The sequence below is a fragment of the Vicia villosa genome, linkage group LG3 (assembly GCF_029867415.1).
Source record: "Vicia villosa cultivar HV-30 ecotype Madison, WI linkage group LG3, Vvil1.0, whole genome shotgun sequence".
Lineage (NCBI taxonomy): Eukaryota > Viridiplantae > Streptophyta > Magnoliopsida > Fabales > Fabaceae > Vicia > Vicia villosa.
This window is the reverse complement of record NC_081182.1, coordinates 164,597,204-164,614,698: the sequence shown is the minus strand read 5'-3', so window position 1 is coordinate 164,614,698 and position 17,495 is coordinate 164,597,204. Positions and strand designations below refer to the sequence as shown.

Sequence of the window (17,495 nt, the reverse complement as noted above, 5' to 3'; positions counted from 1 at the left end):
AATGGAATAGAAGATTGGGAAATGATGAAGAATTAAGAGGTGAATGATGGAGGATGAATGATGTTTATGGTGTTTAAATGGAATAAATAGGGGAAGAATGAATTTTGAAATTCAAATTCAAAATTCAAAAATGGGATAAATGTGGTCTTCTGCATGGTCAAAAAGGCAGCACAGACTGCTGGCCTTGGGAAGGCGCGCGTCTCAGGCAGCCAGTCTGCTGGGGGACAGGCATGGAGACGTGCGTCTCCTGTCCTATGCATGCAGACTGCTGGTCCCACATGAATGGAGACGTGCGTCTCCTAGCTCAGGTAAGTGGTTTCCACGCATGCAGGTGTGGACCAATTCTGACAGTAGCATTAATACAGAATACCAGCTCAGTACAGTGTCATTGTATCATACTATAAATGGCAAAAATATGGTATACAGGAATGCATAGCAGTTTAATAGTGATGTAGTAAAACACAGTAGCAGTAATAAATAGAATATTGCATTTAAAATTAAACCGGTACTGAGTGTTAACAGGAGCAGAATGCAAAAGTGCAGAAAATTAAATTCTAAACTAGGAATTTGAAATTACTAAAACTAGAAATAAAATCTAATAATCTAAACGGTAACATCTAGCCACGTCTATTGTTGTGCACATTAGAATAAATGTGCTTGAAAACTTCGTCGAACTGAGCATTGACGGTGTCGATGAAATCGAAGAAATGCATTTGCAAAGTGTGAAGCTCGTTGCGCACATGTTGTACATCTTGTTGCAGTGCAGTGATGGCTTGCTCGTGCATGTTCAGATTAGGCATTCTTTGATTTACTGATGCGGTGGATGCAGCGGGTTGTTGTTGCTCGAGCTCGACATCAGTCGTATCAACAGTGTAATCATCAACAGAATCTTCAGAGGGAGTTTCAGGCTCATACTCAGGTATAGGTTCATCTTCAGAAAGAGGTTCATAATCAGGAATGGGTTCATCTTCAGGATTAGGGTCATAGTATCCAGGAGGAGTGTCAGGCTCAGATTCTGATACGTGCATTTCCTCATCAAAATGTTCATAAGCTTGAGGGGTTTCAGGTGAGGGTTCTCTCTCAAGGATCTAACCATAGTAAAGTCAGTTAGCAGGGTTGTGCACACTCGTCCTTGGACTCGGTAAAGTGAACTGATCCAATACTTTGTTATCAATGAGTAAATCAAACTGATCAGGTCCAAGGTTACTGATGATACCTCGGTTAAAGCAGAAATGAATGTCCATAGAATTGTGGGAACCAAGAGGTGTCAATCTAAGCAAAGGTACTCTCATTCCTATGGCATTAGCAATCATAGTGACAAATCCGCCGATCCTAATAGGTGAAACTTCGTCTTGCGTGATGCGCTCAAAGTTTGTTAGCATGAATGCGATGGCATTGACCGGGCGATTCTGAGAGGAGCAGAACATGATGAATAACTCTTCTCTAGAAACTTCAGTGATATTATCAGGTTTTCCAAAGATGTAGTGAGCAATGATCTTATGGAAGTATCTGAAAGCGGGGTTATGGATGTTCTCAGATTGGAATTCGTTCTCTTCAGGGTTGTCGTTTTCAGTGATCTTGCCCCAGTATCTTTCCAACCCCCAGTAAGCAAGACTGTCTTCGGCTACTTTGGTGTATGCATCTGATCCATGAGGTAGCTCTAGCATTTCAGCAAAATCTCGGATGCAAAAATTAAATTCCATACCAAAGAGTCTAAAGAGAATGACTCCTTTTCTCAGTCCTTGTCCACAGTTAGGAAGATAGGTCAGGGAGCTCAAGAATTCCAGAGTGAGCTTCCGGTAGGTACTAAACTTGCGGAACAGGTGAGAACCAGTCCAACCAATTTGGTTTAGCAGGTGCAAAACGCTTTCTTCGATACCAAGTCGTACCATAGTCGGTTGGTGAGGGTAGCAAGTCAAATCCATTTGTCTTTCAGCCAGCTTATCAAATCTTGCTTCTTGTCCTCTACCACGGAACACAACTTCCATATTATCGACTTCTTGCATCTTAGTTAGTAGTTAAGAAAAACCTAGAAGTTGTAAATATTAAGATTAAGTTAGAACTAGGCTAGTGTCGATTTTAAAATAGAAATAAAATTAAATAACAAGTTATAATAATAAATATAATTATAAAAGGAAATATTTTCTCGAATTAAGATAGCAGTTATAATTATAATAATTATTATAAGATGTATGAAAAAAGTAAAAATGATTAAAATTAAAATAATTAAAAATAGAATAGATTATTTAATTGAAAATTAAAAGGTTAAAAATAAAAATAAAATAAAATAAAAGAATAAATAAATGTGGGTTGTCTCCCACCAAGCGCTTTGTTTTATGTCGTAAGCTCGACGATTTAAAAATAGAAAACTATTTTTTCGAAAGAGCGGGCAGCTCGTCAAGTTTAAAAACTTCGATGTTTTCATCGTGTTCGAGATGATGGTAATACTTAAGACGTTGCCCATTTACGAAAAAAGGTTTGACGGTTTCTCCTTTGATTTCTATCGCTCCACTCGGAAATATGTTAGTTATTTCGAAAGGACCGGACCATCTAGATCGTAACTTACCAGGAAATAATTTTAGTCTCGAATTAAATAAAAGTACTTTATCGCCTATGCTAAAATTTTTCCTAGATATACGCTTGTCATGCCATTTTTTCGTTCTCTCTTTATAGATTTTGGCGTTTTCGTAAGCGTTTTGTCTAAGTTCTTCCAATTCGTTTATGTCTAGAAGTCGTCTCTCACCAGCGGCAGTGTAGTTTAGGTTTAAGTTCTTAATGGCCCAATAGGCTTTATGTTCTAACTCTACCGGTAGGTGGCATGATTTTCCATAAACTAGTTTGAATGGGGTAGTTCCTATTGGAGTTTTGAAAGCTGTTCTATAAGCCCATAAAGCTTCATTTAGCTTGGTTGACCAATCTTTCCTAGATATAGCAACAGTTTTCTCCAATATTTGTTTTATTTCACGGTTAGATACTTCTACTTGTCCGCTTGTTTGTGGATGGTATGGTGTAGCTATTCGATGATTTACTCCATATTTTCGAAGGAGTTTCTCAAGTATTCTTGAAATGAAATGGGAACCACCATCGCTAATTACCAATCTTGGCACACCGAACCTAGGAAAGATGACGTTTTTGAAGAGTTTGATAACTACTCGTGTATCGTTTGTAGGAGAAGCGATAGCTTCTATCCATTTCGAAACGTAATCGACAGCTACGAGTATATATTGATTTCCAAACGATGACGGAAACGGTCCCATAAAGTCTATTCCCCAGACGTCAAATATTTCTACTTCAAGAATGCCTTTTTGAGGCATTTCATCACGTCTCGAAATGTTTCCGGTTCGTTGGCATCTATCACAGTTTATTACAGCAAAATAAACGTCTTTCCATAGGTTGGGCCAGAAAAGTCCAGATTGAAGGATTTTGGCGCAGGTTCTAGATGTGCTATGGTGTCCTCCACACAGTGCAGAATGGCAGTGTGTTATTATGCTTCCTATTTCTTCCTCGGGTACACAACGTCTAAAGATTCCATCGGGGCCTCTTTTGAACAGGAGTGGGTCGTCCCAATAGTAATGTTTTAGGTCATGGAAGAATTTCTTCTTCTGTTGGTAACTTAGATCAGGAGGAAGCACACCAGCAGCTAGGTAGTTTACGAAATCTGCATACCAAGGTGTGTCAGAGCGGGCTAAAGCTATTTCAGCTAAGTTATTGGTTTCAGCGTTTGGATGGTATGGTTCGAATTCATTTGCTTCTAATTGAGCGATGAGTCTTTCATAAGGGAAATCATCGTCAATTGGTACTTGTTCGGGTTTTAGATTTTCTAGTCGAGAGAGGTGATCTGCTACGACATTTTCAGTTCCCTTTTTATCTTTAATTTCCAGGTCGAACTCTTGTAATAACAGGATCCATCTCAACAATCTCGGTTTGGCGTCTTTTTTGGTTAGGAGGTACCTAATGGCGGCATGGTCAGTGTATATGATTAATTTGGCTCCTACCAGGTAAGAACGGAACTTGTCTAGTGCAAATACGACAGCTAATAATTCTTTTTCTGTCGTGGCATAATTCATTTGAGCTTCGTCTAGGGTTCTACTCGCATAGTATATGACATGTAGTTTCTTATCTTTTCTTTGCCCTAGAACGGCTCCTACAGCATAATCACTCGCGTCACACATTATTTCGAAAGGTTCATTCCAGTCGGGAGGTTGCATAATTGGCGCAGAGATTAATGCTCGTTTAAGCGTATGGAATGCTTCAGTGCATTTATCAGTAAAAATGAATTCGGCGTCTTTCATTAGTAGTTCAGTTAAGGGTTTTGTAATTTTAGAGAAATCCTTAATGAAACGTCGGTAAAAACCGGCGTGTCCCAGAAAACATCTTATTTCTCTAACGGTTTTGGGAGGTTGAAGGTTTTCGATAATTTCGATTTTAGCTTTATCCACTTCGATCCCTCTATCGGATACGATGTGTCCAAGTACAATTCCTTGTCGAACCATGAAATGACAATTCCTTGTGATACTATCATATTATGTTGTTGTAATGTTGTTATTATTGAACATAACATGCCGAATTAATATATATATATATATATATATACATATATAGTGACGATGATTATATTGATGATTAGATGCAAAAGATGTTGTTCATGAATATGATATTATGATGAATACAAGAATGATGATGCACTTTGACCATCCAAGGTTGTATAATTTTACATTGTGCGTATCTTGCATTCATGGCATAAAAGGGGATTTCGATCAGATGGCGATTTGGTGGGACTTCGGTCTGATGATGACTTGTGGTACTTCGGTCAAGTGTTGGGATCAATCCCATTGTGTGGATTGAGTGCGTTTTGTGATGTGCTCTGGTTCCAATTGGGGATCAGTCCTATTGATGGGGATCTTTAGAGGTAGATGACTCACTCATCGGTGATGTTTTGGTTCCATATGCATTGAGTCTGTGAGTCGGTCTCATTGCATTGCATTATTGTCGTTAACTTGATAAATAAGTTGTGTGATTAATGTGTGAATTTTATGATGATTGTTTGGAATAGTATGGATGTGTGAGTTGCGGAATGTATGGCTTGATCGCGACTTTACGTGTCTATAAATCTGATGACTACAAGTGCACAGTCGTGTCGTGTAGTTTTAAAAGATATCGAATCCACAGGGACTATGAATCGATCTACCGTTATCTAAGGTTACTATGTAAAGCTAGGGCTACTAAAATTTTGATTGTTCCTAAGGGATAGTGATAGTGAGAAATAAAGAATATAATAAAAGACAGGTATCAGTATGTATTTCGTTTAACTTAAGGTAATCCGAAGGTCCATTGGCTTTTGCATAATTTAATTAAAAATCTTTACTAATTCAATTGATTAAAAATCCTCGTCTCAAACTTTCGCTCTGTTGATTCAGATTACTATCCTAATCCTAATGTACGCTTTCGCCATCCCATTAGATTTTAGAAGAGCTTTTTGGAAACAACGTAATTAATAAAATGCCTATTTTATGAAGTTGTTATCTATTTAAATCTCCTAATCTCAAACTTTCGCTCTATTGACTCGGAACAAGCTAATATCCCTAACGTACGCTTTCGCCTCCCGCTCGGGTGTAAAAACAATTTTTGAAAATAAATAAGTCCCAATTAGTTTTAATACGCTTTCGCCATCCTTAAAACTAATGTCCTATGTCTACTATCTGGTTAAAGATCTCAAACTTTCGGTCAATTGATTTTAACCTTTGACCGTCTTAACCCCTCAAACTTTCGCTCTATTGGTTTTAAGACTTACTAATTAATTTAGACATATAAACCAAAAATAAGTGATATTTAATAAAACATAATTAAGCCAATTTATTTCGGATCCCTCGGTTAACTTACTCTACATACCGACACCTTAGTAATTTAGCCAGACATATTAATATGGGTAAACATGCATAAATAGATTCGGTTTATAATAATAGGCATGTTAATAGGCATACAATATATCATGCAAATAAACATATAAATAAGGCGGTAAATATTAAACCTGAATTAAATAAATGGCAAGTAAATCTTCAAGTATCGAACCTCCACCACAGGTTGGCTGGATCGTTCTTCGGAATTTAAACGGACAGAAAATAAAACAAGGAAATAAAAACGATAAATCTAACGTAAGGCTAGATTTATAAAAAGTTCACAACAATTTCCGGTGTAGAAATCGTTGTGAGAAAATAAGTGTTTGAATGAAAGCAGAATGAAAAATATGATTCGCGGTACAATTTCGGCAGCACTTCGTTAGCAGGAAATCGGACACTTTGGACAGAAGTGACTGCTTCTATTTATAGGGGATGCTTTGCAGTGACGTTGCGTGAAAAGAGGAAACTCTTCAGACTGGCTTGGAGACGTGCGTCTCCGATTCTTCAGGAAGACTGGGCGCGTGACTTGAGACGTGCGTCTCAAGTGGAGAAACTTTAGGGAAATGGAGACGTGCGTCTCCCTTTTGCTGATGTGGCATAGAGACGTTGGAGACGTGTGTCTCCGCTTACTTGTGTGGATTGGGCTGCTTTCCTTCGTGGGCTGGATTGCTTCATTGGGTCTTTGGGTCTCTTTCAGCACACTTGGGCCTTATTTGCACTCCCTTTTTACTTCAGCACCTATTTTTCGTCTTTTAGGCATAGATATGGGTCGTTTTAGCTCCGTTTCTTCTCTTTTTCACAATTAGTCATAATAAGAGTGTAAAACCTGAAACAAAGAAAAAACTCGCGTAATATCATAATAAATCAATATAATAAACGGAAAATGCTATAAATATCTATGAATTTCAAGCTAAATATACGATATAAAATCGTGTTATCAATGGCTATGCGTGATATTATTACTATACGCATAATATTATACATTATTTTATATTATTGAGATATCTCACCCCTTCTCTTTGAATGTTGCCTCCACGTGGGTAACATTCGGGTAATCAGGATTAGTCTGCTAGCAATGTAGCTTGAAAGATGTTGCTCTTCTTGTTTGGGTGTGTTGGGTCCGTGTCAAGCTCTGATATGTAACATTTGGGGGGATGAACTCTTAGATGTTTTGCTATTTGATGATTTGTTTGGAGTCGTAGGAACTCCCTATTGATTGAATACTTTATCGTTTGTCCGTTGAATACAAATGACTTTTGTTATTAGCTATGATTTCCCGCTGCGTAATAAAAAGCAATGTTTGAGGATTATAAAGTTTGTGTTTGATTCCTTTGAAATCGTGTTATGTATCTTTAACAAATGAGCAGGTTTGGTATGTTTGAAAAATGTGGCATCCTAATTGCATGTTCTAGCTTTATGTTTATTATTTTGAAAAATTTTACTTTGTAATCTTATTAATATTTGATGGAGAATTAGGGTGTTACATATATCAAATGCTCAAAAGAAACATGGCTTCTTGCTGCGAGAATTATAGATGTCTGGACTATGGATGTCTGGAGGTTGTGAACAAAAATAAGGGAATTGAGCATTGGGTAAAATTTGTTTATAATATTACACTAAATTATTATTAAACTTGAGTCATGGCAGTTGGACTCCTGGCTTGGTTGTTGGTACAATGAAAGATTATTCTACTATTAACTGATCATTCACTTTAATGGTGAAGACAAAGTATGTATACAATATCACAATACACTTATCACTTATCTATTGGACATCCACTAATATACTACAAATAGATATACAGTTTTAGAATTATCTATTTCTAACGCCTTCCCTTAATGCAAAACTGTTACAAAGATGAAACATTCATCATGTTCCTTAATTCCTTGAATCTTTCACCCTTCAAAGGCTTGGTCACAATATCTGTTAGCTGTAGTTCTGTTATGTAGTGCTGGATTTTAATCCTTCCATTGCTTACTTGATCTCTAAGTAAGTGAAACTTGGTGTAAATATGTTTACTCCTTCCATGAGACACAGGATTCTTGGCCAGATCAATGGCTGATTGATTATCCACTAATAGTTCCACTGCTTCTTCATTCCATAGTTCCAATTCCTTGAGTATTGTTAACAACCATAAGGCTTGACATGCAGCTGAGCAGGCTGCAATATATTCAGCCTCACAAGTTGATAAGGCCACCATACTTTGCTTCTTGGAACTCCAAGAAATAGGGGAGCCTGCAATCAAAAATACCTGACCCATGGTGCTTCTTATATCCACCAAATCACCACACCAATCAGAGTCAGAGTAGTCTACAAGCTGTAGACTACTCTTTTGTGCATTGTAACAGGAAAATAGAATGCCATGGTTCAAATTTCCTCTTAGGTACCTCAATATTCTCTTGGTTGCAGTCATGTGTGAATGTTTGGGATCACTCATGAACTTGCTAACCAAGCAAACACTAAATGTTATCTCAGGCCTTCTGTGACATATGTACCTCAAGATCCCAACTATATGTCTGAACATGGTGCCATCAGCTGGACCTCCATCTTCATCCTTGGTCAACTTCACATTCAGCTCAGCAGGTGTTTCCACTAGTTTGCATCCCATCATTCTAAAATTTTTTAAAACATCTAACACATACTTACTTTGATGCATAAAAATTCCTTTCTCTGAATACACAAACTCAAAATCCAGGAAATAGGACAAGGCACCTAAATCAGTCATCTGAAATTCACCTTTTAGTCTTTTCTTAATTGATTCTATAGCATCTGTGCAGCTGCCTGTGATGACCAGATCATCTACATATAAGCGCAATATCACCAGTTCCTGCACATTACAGTATGGACATGCACACCATGTGTTGTTGAGCTATTTCTAAAACCAAGACTGTTTAGAAATGCATCTATCCTTCTACTACATGCTCTAGGCGCCTGTTTTAGCCCATAAAGGGCATATTTCAATCTCAGTACATTTTCCTCTTTTACTTTTCTTGTGAAACATGGGGGCTGCAACACATATACTTCTTCATCAAGTGGCCCATTTAGAAAGGCTGACTTGACATCCAGTTTCCATAATTTCCAGTTTTTCCAACTAGCTATTGCAACTATTAATCTCATAGTTTCCATACTTGCCACTGGGGAAAATATCTCACCATTATCCAAGCCTTCCTTCTTCATGAATCCATTTGCCACAAGCCTGGCCTTGTGTTTGGCTATGGATCCATCAGGTTTAAGCTTAACTTTGAACACCCATTTTACAACAATTAGTGTTTTATTTGAAGGAGGATGTACCATCTCCCATGTTCCATTCTTTTCAATACTCTTAAATTCTTCCTCCATGGATAATCTCCATGATTCCTTTGACATAGATTCTTCTAGAGGAATATGTTATGCATCTTCCATAAGAGCCATATATTGCACAATATCTCCATCTAGCGAAATATTGTCATCATCATTGACTTGATAATCATTGAGTCTTTATGGTGCCTGCCTGGTTCTGGTAGGTATGTATGCTGCTCTTGGTGCCTCATCACCTAATGTTGTACCTTGTGTATCTACACTAACATCATTTTCTTCCCATACAAATTGAGTAGTGGAATTTTCTTTATCTTTTACTTGGAAGCCCTCTCATGAACTTGCCTCATCAATTTGTACATCCCTGCTGAAAATTACCTATTGGTTTTCTGGATTGTATAGATTATAGGATCCAGTTGAGTCATATCCCACAAAAATCATCTTCTCACTCTTATCATTCAGTTTTCTTCTTCTTTGGTCAGGTACATGTTTGTAACATACAGTCTTAAAAATTCTAAAATGCTACACTAATGGCTTGCTTCCAGACCAGGTTTCTTCAGAAACCATAGATCCAAGTCTCTTGGTACGACATCTGTAACACCTTATATTTTCTCTATATTAATTTAATTAAGATTTAAATTAATTAATTGGAATTGTTTAGTATTTTAATCGAATTATTGGGAGAATTGAGAAAATAATATAATTGGGCCAGAGTTGTGGTTAGTAAATAGGGGGCGTGATTGTTAGGCCTTTTTACTAAAGTGGTCTAGTTTTCATAAAAGAAGGAAACAAAGAAAATTGGAAAATAGAAGAGCAACGAGTCTGAAGATGAGAAAGAGCTGAACATGAAAGAGAGCCTTGAAGGAAAAAGAGGAAGAACCAAGATCAAACTCTAAGGTAAGGAGGGACTCTTACGATTAATATCTCTTATGTGTTCATGGGTAATAGAATTGATTAGGATGTTATTTGATTCAATTGGGAAATGTTAGGTTTTGGGAATTTTCATAATTTAGGGTGAATTGATGAATTTGAATGATAATGATTGCATATGATGTTAATTGACTTCTAAAACATGTTAGATTTGTGTTATAATAAGTGAATTGGTGTTGTTTCTATGTGATAATCGTTTTGGTATGAATCGGGGTGAGTTGAAAATTGATAGATGCTGTCAAAAACGCAGTTGTTGTTGCAAGAGGGACCGTAATCGGTTACGTAACCAGTAATACTGAGTGGTACGTTCCAAAAATTGAAATTTTCGAGTTTATAACCATTTACAGCCTGTTCAGAATAATAACGAATAGAGTTACGTCATGCGTAACCGGTTACACTAATTTCTGTAACCGGTTACACTTAAGGTTTTTTGAAAAAAATTAATAATTTCGTGGACGTAACCGGTTATGCTATTTCTGTAACCGGTTATGCTATAGCTTTTTAAAAAATAAATTATTTTCTAAAATTCATATATTTTGATCCGTGTATTTGTTTTGAGTGCCATTTTAGGCTTTGTAAGGCTAATTAAATATTCAATAAGATAAAATGGTGAGCTGGGAAGTGGCCTAATTTTATTTCAAAATCTCAATTTAGTTAGTTTGGCGAAATTAAACATTATGTGCATATGATGTTAGGTGTGACAATGTATTTCATGTGGAGATGGATTAATTGTGATTATTATTATGATTATTGTGATGAATGTGTGAATAATTTGAATGATGCTGAAACATGTACATACTTTATTCGGTGATGTGGCATTGAGATGAGTTATTCATCGTGATTGGCGATGGTAAGTATGTTATATGTTGCATGCATTCATGAACATTGGTGGTTGAATCCCGATGACATTTGGATCAGTGGAGGGTATAGTTCCCATTGTGTGGAATTTGTGTCGGTAGGGCCGTATCTCGGTGATGTTTAGGTCGGTCAGATGGGTTAATCCCATATTTGGTACCACATGCATAGAGTCAGTATATTTATATTCATTATTGTTATAACATGATTGGGTGGCTTCCAGTGTTATATTTTGGTGATGTTCTGTTGTTGTTGTGGTCAAAATGCATGTATGAAAACCTAAATATATTGCAATTGGATGAATGATATACTTATGACATTTTATTAGTCATGACGCGTAATATTTGTTAATTGCGAAGGAGACTCACCCTTACTGTTGACATTTTTCAAATTGAGGAGTAACGACTTTTGGCTTAGTGAGGATAGCTTAGGCTACTCCGTTTAGTGTAGCGTCGGTGTCATGCTCTGATTTGTAACACTGGGGAATGCTAGTTTTGATTCATTGATGATACTGTTATTTTTGATTTCGGATTGTGTTTCCTTTTGGTTTTTATTTTGGTGAAGATTAAACTATTCTATGTTGAACTTACTCCTCTGCGAGGAACACGATTTTATAATATATGGTGAATTGTTCCTTGGGAAGCATGACACCTAAATACAATGTTTATTTTATTTTAATTTTGATACCCTTGTTTCGTGTTTACTCTGAATATTTTATTAATTTCCGCGGGGGTTTAGAAGGGTGTTACAATAGTGGTATCAGAGCATAGTCGGTCGTTGTGACCAGAGTCTTAGTATCAGTTATTCCCTTGTTTGCAACCAGTGTGAGTTCACACTGTCGATACTTTGTTTTAATGAAGATTTTTTTGTGAAGTAGCATAACAATGGCTATAAGAGGTGGAAGAAACGATGATGCAATTGCTGAGGCTTTGGGCATGATTGCTGGTGTGGTGGGACGAAATCCCAATAGAGCAGAAATTGGTGCTAACAGACAATGGGAGATTTACAGAGGAACAATCGTCCATTATTCAAAGGCACTAGTGATCCTGAAGGTGCTCTTAAGTGGCTGAAGGAAATCAAGAAGATTTTCCAGGTTATCGATTGCGCCGAGAATCTGAAGGTGAGGTACAATACTCATATGTTTGTCGCACGCTCGCGAAAAATGAACAGAGTCGCCACCAATATATTTATCCCATAAGGGAAAGGAATATCAGAAAACCTAACAAAGGAAGGAACAGGGTCTTGCGACCAGAGAATCAAGGTACGGGAGTCGGTTACGCAAGGGGAAGGTATTAGCACCCCTCGCGCCCATCGTACTCGATGGTATCCACCTATGTTTGTTTCTATCTAAAGGGTGTGTACTATGTCTATGTCTACATGTGAATGCATGCAAAAGAAATACGGGGAAAAGAAGGAAATATTTACAAGTGTGCTCGTTCAAGCCCCGCGACTTGATGCCTACGTATCCTTTTCAGGAATCAGAGCGCCGTAGTTCGGCTCTATAGTTTCTGTTTGTTTTTGTGTTTTTTAGTTGGGCGGCGTTAACGTTCGCGCTCTTGCACAAGGGGACAGCCTAGGATGCAATGGAGCGGAAATAACGGTGCCCTTAAGAAAGCGAGAGAAGAGAGAGAGAGTTTGAGTGTTTCGAGGAAATCCCTTAAGCAAGGGAAACTCGAGTTACTCTTTGGTTTGTGTTTTTTAGAGGTTGGGAACTTACGCCTGAATGGAACCCTTAAGCAAGGGAGCTCCAAGCACTTGAACATCCCTTAAGCAAGGGAAGTTACAAGCTTCCATTCCCTTTTTATTAGTCAAAGTATTTATTAGTCATTTTTTATGAGTTTTCTTGGTATTTTTTATGGGGATTTTTATTCAAGTATTTTTAGATGTTTTATGTTGTAAAGAAAGAGAACTAGCCTAAAAAAACTAGCCTAATATGAATGGGGACTACTTATTATTATCATGGTCTCTACCTAAGGTTAGGAGTAAAGGAGAAGCATGAAAAAATAAAATGCTAAGTAGAATATTGAAAATGGCACGAAAAAGAACAATTCAAAATATAGCACAAGAAATGAATTTAAAAAAAACGCTACTATATTTTATGTTGATTTTTAAAGAAATTAAATGTCAGAATATGAGTCAGAATTTGGATTAAGGATCTAAAAATGATTAGTGAAATTTAGTGATTTAATTTGCATAAAAGAAATTGGTAAAAAACTAATTAAATCTAAAATTGAAAGTAAAGGACCGGGGGTGCAAGTGAAATTTCATGGTGTAAGGAGCAATGGGCGCAGGGCCCGTAGATTTGGCCCGAAGCAGTTTTTCTTATTGCAGAATTCTTGTTTTTTGGCCAAAAGAGGCGTGTGACTGGGCCTCAGGGGGGTGAAGATAGCAGTATTGGGTATGAGGGCCCATGGTTGTTTGATCCAATTTATTGATTCAGAAATAACAGAACAAAATAAAAATTAAAAAATAAAAGGAAAGAAGAAATTAGAAAGGGGTTTTAGGGTTTACTTGTCTGGTGGCTATTGAGTTTCTGAAGAACGAAATCCTGCCCTCTTCTCGAACGGATTCGCGGCGGCCGGAGATCCTCTCACCCATCTCCGACTGAGACTTATCGGTGGCAACCCCCTCGACCTCCCATCTTATCCAACGCGATCTCACTCTCGTCTGACACTCTCGTTTCTCTCTCGTTCGAATCATGACTCACTGTGGAACGGTTGCAGGTTGTGTTGAGGTCGATGCGACGTCGAAGCTGTTGATTACGGTAGCGATAGAACGCGATTGCAGAAACCTTCTCTTGATGACGAAAGTGAGTTCTTTTGGAGATCGGATGATTGAAGACGATTATAGCGAAGCACCGCGATTGGAGTGATGACGATGATTGAAGTCCGTTTCCAGTTCTTGGTGAGTTCCGATTCTTTCGAATTCCCTCTTTGTTTTCTGTTTGGACAACTCCCTCATTCTTCTCTTCTGATTCTCTTCTTTTTTTGGTGTTGATGACGAATGAATGTGATTATGGATGAAGATTGGAGTGAAAGGTGATGAATGGTGAAGATGATGAAGTGGTAGCGATTGAAGCAGAGTGATGGTGATTTGAGGTGTGGAGAAGAGGGATTGAAGATTGATGAAGACCGAGGGATGGTTTGAAGATTGATGAATTGATGAAGGTTCAGAGAGAGAGGTTGAAGATGATGGTTTGAAGATTGAGGAAGATGATGATGGAGATGGATGAAAGGTGATGAGAGAATGAAGCTGTGAAGGTGGAGGAAGAAGGTTACAGAGAAAGCAGAGTGTGAGAGATGAAGGTTTTTTCTCTGTTGGTGAGTGAAGAAGATTGAAGACTGGTTCAGTTTGTGATGAAGATGAGAGGAGTGATGAAGATGATGGATGGTGAATGGCGTGGAGGAAGTGAAGATGGTGATGGAAAGTGATGGTGGAGAATGAGTGTGTGTATGAACTTTAGACTCGGCACTTCTTCTCTCAAAGTTTGCAAGCGAAACAATGAGAAGGTAAGTGATTGTGCCCTTTTTTTTGGTGTGTGTAGCTGCCTTTTTATATGAGCAATGATTGGGTAATGATGATAAATCCTTGAATGTGGGACCTAAATGACAACTTGCAATGAATTTTTTAATTTCTTGAATGTGGGACTAACACTAGCTTTGGCTCTGCAGGTTTCTTGGTGGTACAAACAAATATGGCAGTGCTGTAGATAACCTGGAGCTGTGACTGAAATACAATGTGGATGGAGGACCGAAACTTATTGGCCATGATCATGAGGTATGGAATACACACGGGACCGGCTTTCTTTGTGAGGTTGAGTTCTGTTAGGAGAATGAATTAGTTATAGGTTTGCAATTCTGTTATTCTCTATTATTGGAGTTGAAGTTAAGCCGGAACTGTTAATAAAACAGTTAGTAATAGCTGAGGTTCTATTAGCAAGTTAATTGAATGATTAGGAGAATTAGTTATATTCGGTTAGGTTGGCACGAAAGGTGGTTAATTTTGGAACTTGTTTTGTAATTGTTTTTGGTGGTTAGAGACCTAATATATTGACTGGCAGCTTGGTATGATATGTGCAGGTGTGGTTGTTATGTTATGATTCTGTTTGGAGTTTTTTGATAGCTAGTTATGGGATTTGTTATGGGCTGATAACAAACTGTTAGGAAGTGGTGTTTTGAAAAGTTATGAACTGAAGCTGAGTCTTGTATGAATTTTATTATGAATGTATGTGTGTATGCTGAATGTATATGGTATGAGGGATCTTTGAACTGGTTTTGGTTAGTTATGGATGGGTTAAAAGGAACTGTGCAGGGCTGTGTGTATGGTAATGGTTTTAATGTTTGAATGCTATTAATTCTGTTTTGAGTTTTATAACTGATGCAGTTTGGATTTGTATGGTTAGTGATTTAGGCTTTTTGAATGTTTGGAAACTGGGTGCAGTGCTGGAATTTAAATCGAATGCTGCATATGAGTGGAACTGATTTGTGGTTTAGGGTAGGTGATATGCTGATTTGGGGCTGACATGGTTATGTGCCGGGTTTGTGTATTGAAATGTTGTGGTTTTTGTATTGGTTTATCTGTTTTGCTGCAGAATAATGTGAATATGTATGTGTATTGTGATTTTGATATTGCAGGTTGGTATTTGAACATGGTTTGGCCAGGAGCTAAAAGGTGAAGGAATACAAGAAATGGAAGCAGCAGCATGAGGGATGAATTGAAAGAATGGGGAGGAATTAGTTTTTTTTTGTGTAAATTTGTGAATTTATGGGTTGTAATGTGAGGACATGTACTCGGATACGACTTGTATTTTGGTATGGCATTCTGTAATGAACAAGGCTTTGAATTGAAATGGCTTGAAATGTAGTGGTTTTATGACTTTGGCTTGTAATATATATTTGAAGTGTGTGGATTTGGATTTGGATGAGTACTTGAATGATGGTTCTTGTCTTATATTCAAATAAAATTTGAATTTTCCATCATTTGTTATTTTGAATTTAAATCTCAAACTCGAACCGATCTACCAAACCTTCAACAAATTTAATCCATCCTTTTTGTGCACCAATTTGAACGAAGCCGCTTGATTACCTTAATGATCTCCACAATAGCCCATATCCTTCACTGAGAATTCCAAGCAGACATTAATTGACCTATACAATTCGCCCCACAAGTGGACACTAACAGAGCCCTGATTTATGAAGATAATGAGATCTTGTCCAATAGCATCCAACAGAGGAGTAGAAAAACCCAACTTCTTGTATTATAGATAGCAATAGAGAACTGTTACTCAACAAGACCCTTGATCCTACTACCTTGGATGTTTGTTTTGATGGATGCAATTATAAGGAAGTAAATTCTGATTCTTGATCCTTAATTCAGTGATCCTTGGTCCCGATGCCAATTAGTGATTAATGATGCATGATGTGTTAAATGACCTAGTGGAGGTATGCAGATGAAATGCGAAGCTAAAGCCAGTTAGAAATTAAAGGGTAGGACAAATTTGGGGTATGACAATGTTGTCGGAGGAAGCTGATGACTGGTGGGTTGCTACTAGAGCTGAACTGGATACTGATGGCGTGGCAATCACTTGGGCTGTATTCAAAAGAGAATTTCTGAGGAGAAACTTTCTCGGGGATGTTCGAGGAAGAAAGGAGATTGAATTCTTGGAACTGAAGCAGGGTAGTATGAAGGTGCCTGGGTATGCTTCCAAGTTTGTTGAATTGGCCAAGTACTACACCCACTACAACAATGATGAGGCTAGTGAATTCTTAAAGTGCATCAAATTTAAGAATGGTCTTCGTGATGAAATCAAGCAAGGTATTAGGTATCAGAGGATTCGTAGATTTGCTGACTTGGTGGATTGTAGTAGGATTTTTGAGGAGGACAACATTAAGCTGAAGTCATCTCACTCTCGCGAGTTAGTTGACAAGAGGGGTAAGAAGCCTATGGATAGAGGTAAGCAATATGGAAAAGGGAATCCTAAAGCCGGTGATTGGTAAAGGCCTAGTGGGGGAGATGCTAGTGCTCCTGTTAGGTGTTACAACTATGGTGAGACTGGACATAGAAGGAATAAGTGCAAGAGTGGAGAGAAGAAGTGTTTCAAGTGTGGTAAAGTGGGTCATATTGCTTCTGATTGTAGGATGGAGACCATGACTTGCTACAATTATGGCGAAGAAGGCCATATCATCTCACAGTGCATGAAACCGAAGAAGAACCAATCTGGTGGAAAGGTTTTTGCTTTGTCGGGGTCAGAGACTACTCCTGAGGACCGATTGATTAAAGGTACGTGTTTAATTCATGGCACACCTTTAATTGCATTTATAGATACTGAAGCGAATCATTTGTTTATTTCCTTGGATTGTGCTAAAAAATTGAACCTAGAAATATCTGATATAAATGGATGTATGGTTATTGACACTCCTGCGTCGGGTTCAGTGACTACTTCGTCTGCTTGCTTGAATTGTCCGATTGATATTTGTGGTAAGGATTTCAGAATGGACTCAGTGTGCCTTCTGCTAGAAC

General features: G+C 37.8%; 1 long non-coding RNA gene across 1 annotated transcript; it reads left to right on the top strand.

Annotated features, from left to right (window-relative positions):
* The first annotated feature begins 13,458 nt into the window (after nucleotides 1-13,458).
* LOC131656863 (uncharacterized) lies at nucleotides 13,459-15,195 on the top strand. Its single transcript, XR_009300342.1, has 4 exons — nucleotides 13,459-13,880; nucleotides 14,002-14,485; nucleotides 14,648-14,753; nucleotides 15,056-15,195. It is a non-coding gene; the product is annotated as an uncharacterized LOC131656863 (long non-coding RNA).
* The last annotated feature ends 2,300 nt before the right edge of the window (nucleotides 15,196-17,495 follow it).